Below are 6,000 nucleotides of genomic sequence, written 5' to 3' on the forward strand. Positions count from 1 at the left end.
GCCCTGAAAGACATTATTTTTCCTCAAAATATATTTCTTTGACAAATTTTGAAATGGCCCTGGAAAGCTATCTCTTAGGGAAAATGGAAACATCTTTGCAAAAATTATAACTGAGAAAATTATTGTAGTGAAAGAGATCTGACGTAACTGAGGCCATATTGCTTCTAACCCCCAAGCTGTCCTTGTTTACCCCTGGAAAAAGGACAAATTAGGAGGAACTTAGTTTACAGTGTAACTTTAAAGCATAGATAACAACCATTTCCCCAAACAAACCCCCTTCATACCTGGGGACTAAATATCCTTTGCAGGACTAACAAATTAGCCACAAGATTAGAAATGGTTTAGGAGTCCAGCAGCTGGAGGCTGAAGGATTCTGAACCTCCTCAAATTGCTCCTGGGGTAATATCACTGTTGTAAAACCTAATATCAGTGCTTGAGATATTTTGCAGACCTTATATGTGATAGAGCATCCAGCACCACCCAGATCCAAAAACTGGCTCACCTGGTGCTATGGCCTCTACCCAGTAATCGACTCAGCATAAGAGGACAGCTTCAACTCCCCGTGATTTCCTCTCCAACCTGACCAATGAATACGCCCTACTTTCCGACTCCCTACTCACCAAATTGTCCTTAAAAACTCTAACCTCCAAGTTTTGGGGAGACAGATTTGAGTAATAATGAAATTCCACCCTCCCGTACAGCCAGCTCCATGTGAATTATACTTCTCTACTGCAAAATCTCTGTCTTGATAAATCAGCTCTGTCTAGGCAGCAGGCAATGAGAACCCATTGAATGGTTACAAAAATCTCAATTTTGTCTAGAATCCTATTCCCTTTTCAGGTCTTTCCCTGACTCGAGAGAGAATTAACTAAGAGTCTGGCATCATCTCAGGTCTTACAAGAGCTCTGAAGCCTACTACTTGGAGGCTTCATCTACATGATAAAAACTTGGTCTCCAGAACTTCTTATCTTAACCCAGATATTCCTTTCTATTGATTTCAGGTCTTAAAATAATAGCTCTTTCAACAAACTGCCAATCAGGCAATCTTTTTTTTTTTTTTTTTTTTTTTTGAGACGGAGCCTCCTTCTATCGCCCAGGCTGGAGTGCAGTGGCACAATCTCGGCTCACTGCAAACTCCACCTCCTGGGTTCATGCCATTCTCCTGCCCCAGCCTCCCAAGTAGCTGGGACTGCAGATGTCTGCCACCGCGCCCGGCTAATTTTTTGTATTTTTAGTAGAGACGGGGTTTCACCGTGTTAGCTAGGATGGTCTTGATCTCCTGACCTCGTGATCCACCCGCCTCGGCCTCCCAAAGTGCTGGGAGGGATTACAGTCGTGAGCCACCGCGCTAGGCCCAATCAGGCAATCTTTAAATTCACCTATGACCTGGAAGTCTCCACTTCAAATTGTACAACATTTCCCACCTGAAGCAGTATACATTATGCATGTATTGGTTGATGTCTTATGTCTCTCTACAACATGTAAACCAAGCTGTAACCTGAGCAACTTCTGCACATGTTCTCAGGACCTCCTGGGGCTGTGTCATGGGCCACTGGTCATATATATTTAGCTCAGAATAAATGTCTTCAGGTATTAAAGATGAATAAAAGTCCTGGAATTCTCTAGAGAGAAAAAGAGGAGAATGGTTTTAGTAAGCTTAAAATAATTTAAGCCATACATTTTTGCTATAAAAAACAGTTGGTATATTAATAAAGTTGTACTGGTAACATTATAAAACACACCTATGGCTTGCCTGACTAGACTAAACATACTAAACATACTTATGACCGTTTAAATCCACACTTGTTTGGAAATACAGGATGTTTAACATAACGTGAAATACAACATGACACAATCTTGCTGCTTTGTGTGAAATGACACTTTCTTGTGTACTTAACATCTTGACATGAAGAGATGGGTTCTCTGTTCAGGCTCCACACCTATGTCAATAGACACTTTGAGAGTGGAGATCTCACAGGTCATATTCTGCTTGTTTCACCTAACAAGTTTTTCTCCAGTCAACTAGTTCAGAATCTTATTTTCTTCTCTCTTGATTATTGCGATAAAGTGTAAGCTTGTCATTTGGCCTTCACCCCAACTTCCACTAAGATGGAATAAGTTGTTTAATTATTCAAACAACTGCTGGAATAATTATCTTAAATAAAGGTCTAATTAAATTAATGATCTACCAAAAGACAATCCTTGCTATTGATTCCAGGTCTTTTGATAATAACTCTTTCAACCTGTTGCTACCCTCCTTCAAGTTGTCCTGTCTTTCCAGGCTGAACCAATGTACATCTTACCTGTATTGATCGATGTCTTATGTTTCCCTAGAATGTATAAAACTAAACTGTAGCCCAATCACCTGAGGCACATGTTCTCAGGGTCTTCTGGGACTGTGTCATGGGTCATGGTCCTCACATTTGGCTAAGAGTACATCTCTTCAAATATTTTACAGAGTTTGACACTTTTTGTCAACAGGAAGCTAACGCAAGAATCAAGGCAATGGATGATGGTGATTTGAATTAAGATGGTCAAATTTTGTATATTGTTGGAAGCTGAAGCAAAATAAAATTTTTGATTGATTAGCTTGGTGATAAGAGAAAGAAAGGAGACAAAAACTGACTTTAGGGTTTGGCACCTGGTCATCTACAAGAATAATATAACCATTTCATTGTTAATGATAAAGGAAGAAATGATTAAGGGCAGAGATCAGGAACTCAGTTTGGGGATTATTAAATATGAGATGATATTCGGTCTTTAAGTGTGTGTGTGTGTGTGTGTGTGTGTGGGTGTGTGTATGTAAATCAAAGTAATGTACCACAAAATCTATTTATTTGACATATTTTGAGAGGGCTGTTCAGAAAGGCAGAAAACAAAAGTAACCCAGCAATGCTGTCTTTTGTTGGGGAGGTTTATGTCTATGGAGAATCTGCCCTGATGAAGCCAAGCTTTCCCTTTTCCTGATCTAGGAAGGATTAACTAAGAGTCAAACACTTTTAAAGGTCTGAAAGAAACATTTATTAGCCAGGCGCTGTGGCTCATGCCTGTATTCCCGGCACTTCGGGAGGCCGAGGTGGGTGGATCACAAGGTCAGGAGTTCAAGACCAACCTGGCCAAGATGGTGAAACCCCATCTCTGCTAAAAATAAAAAAAAAATTAAAAATTAGCTGGGCGTGGTGGCAGATACTTGTAATCCCAGCTATTCGGGAGGCTGAGGCAGAGAATTGCTTGAAACCGGAAAGTGGAGGTTGCAGTGAGCCGAGATCGTGCCACTGTATTCCAGATGGAGCACAGAGCAAGCTCCGTCTCAAAAAAAAAAAAAAAAGAAAGAAAGAAACATTTATCATCTGTGCTTTTTGAGGGCTGCTACCTATGAGGTTTTATTTATGTGACAAGACCAATTTTGCTACCTAGGCCTCCTCTTTTTTGCCTCCCGTAACTTGTCTTGCTGCTGTAACCTGATTTGCCACCATAACTTGATTTTGACCATGCTGTGACTCCCCATTCTTTTCTGTAGCTCCGAGATGGTATCAAACCTTCTGCACCCAAGATGGTATCAAATCTTCTGCACTTTTCTGTAGCCCCGAGATGGTATCAAATCTTCTGCACATGGGAGAGGTAATTACTCTGTTGTTCTTCCCGGTGTGATATTAATAAATTTGTATGCCTTTTCCCCAAATTAATCTGCCTTTTGTGAGTTGATTTTTTTTTTTTTTCATTGAAACTTCAGGGTCAAAAGGGAAGCCTTCCCTTGGCTCTCACAGTTTATATATATACTCTTCTGAAACAAAAATCAATGATACAGAGGAAAGAGAAAGAGAATTGCTGGTGCGGTATTTTTGAGAAGATGATGTGCTCTACTGTACAAATTGATAGTTTGACCTTAGTTTTTCATCTGTTCGATAAGAACAGCAATTATGTAAGTATATGGTCACAAATGTATGCAGGTAGAAGTTATTTTCTAGTTGTTTTAATTTAATCATTGAAATAGGAAGTATAGTTACCAGATGGGAGTGAAGAGGAGGGATTTGATATTGGGGAGAATAAAAAAATCAGGAAATAGATGCTTAAGAAATTTGGAGAGTGAATGTATTAAGGAACAATTGTATTCTTACCATGCAATGGTAAACACCTGTTTGAGATAAATAAACGTGAGTGTTGCGATACTAGTTGCATATATAGAGAAAGGAGATTAGTGGATAGAAAGATTTAAACAGGATTGGGATTTGACCACATGAACACAGCACCATTTGAGAGAAGCCATGGAGTAGATTTCATATACAAAAGAGTATTTTTAAATACTGTGAAATTTAAGTATTATTTTAATAAATTTTTCAATTTACATGCTCCAGGGATAAGGATATGAACATATTGGCAGATGAAGTATAAATTTTTTCATCCACTGCAACAAAGGAGGTAATGTTTTGTGGTGATGCCAACAGTGGTGAATCTGTACAGGTCTGCAGCAACCTCAATTCTTGCCTCCTCAGAAGAAAGAATTCAACTGAGGGACATAAGGCAGAAGAAGAGACAGAAGTAAGTTTTAAAGCAGGAGTGAAAATTTATTAGAAAGTTTTAGAACAAAAAAGAAAGGAAGGAAAGTACACTTGGAAGAGGCCTAAGTGGGCGATTTGAAGGACGAGTGTGGGATTGAACTTTTGACTTGGGGTTTTATATGTTACCATACTTCCGGGGTCTTGCATCCCTTCTCCCATGATTCTTCCCTTGGGCTGGGCTGCCCCCATGCATGGTGGCCTACTAGCACTTGGGAGGTAAACACGCATAGTGGTTTGTTTTTTTTTTTTTTTTTTTTTTTTTTGAGACGGAGTCTCGCTGTGTCGCCCAGGCTGGAGTGCAGTGGCCGGATCTCAGCTCACTGCAAGCTCTGCCTCCCGGGTTTTTACGCCATTCTCCTGCCTCAGCCTCCCGAGTAGCCGGGACTACAGGCGCCCGCCACCTCGCCCGGCTAGTTTTTTGTATTTTTTAGTAGAGACGGGGTTTCACTGTGTTAGCCAGGATGGTCTCGAACTCCTGACCTCGTGATCCGCCCGTCTCGGCCTCCCAAAGTGCTGGGATTACAGGCTTGAGCCACCGCGCCCGGCGCATAGTGTGTTTACTGGAGTTGTATACGTGCTCACCTGAGGCATTCTTCCCTTTCCAGCGGAATGCCCCAGGAAGGTCATGTACCAGTTGAACTCCACCATTTTGCCTGTCCATGCACATGCTTGAGGTCATTCGCCCAACTCCTGAGACCTTATCAGGAAGCTACTGATCACCAGTGTCACGTTTTTTTCTGTCTATTGGGAAACTCCCTTTCCCTGGCACTGGTTGCAACCAATTATTACTTTAGCAAGGCAGTGCGACAACTGCCTTGTCATCACCTCATGGTCCCGTCACTTTCCAGGTGCGGTGTAGGGGCCCTCTCTTGCCCTGTTCATGTCTGCCTAGCTACCCACTGTAACAGTGATGGAGTTTACACTTGAGTGGGAGAGAATGCTTTTATGTAGTGTATGATTTCCATTAATTTATGTGTGGTCTAGTCATGTGCCGTAGCATTTGTATATTATACTGTTCTGAAATTTAAAAATGTAGTGAAAGTTGACTGAAGTGCTACATTAATGAGCAGATGTGGTAGCTCATCAATTATTTGGAGAATGTTATATAACACTAGAGCGTGAACAACTGCTTAAGGTGACAAAGTTATAATCGATTTCAGCAAACATCTCTTTAAGGCATAGCTAATGAAGGTTCTACCATTTCCTTTTTTTTTTTTTTTTTGGAGAGAACTGGGAACACCTAAGTGAAAGGAAGTAGATAATTTTTAGAGCACTGTAAACAACAACCGTCACACTGAGGAGTGAGATGCTGAGGGAAGCCTCACCTAAAGACTAGCTGATTGTAGTTAGGGAAGGATGCACCACGTCATGGTACAGGCTGCATTTCATCAGGGTGCCTGATTTATGTAAATGGAAAATTCTTATGTGAGACCATGTGGCT

This window comes from Macaca nemestrina, chromosome 3, assembly GCF_043159975.1.
Source record: "Macaca nemestrina isolate mMacNem1 chromosome 3, mMacNem.hap1, whole genome shotgun sequence".
Lineage (NCBI taxonomy): Eukaryota > Metazoa > Chordata > Mammalia > Primates > Cercopithecidae > Macaca > Macaca nemestrina.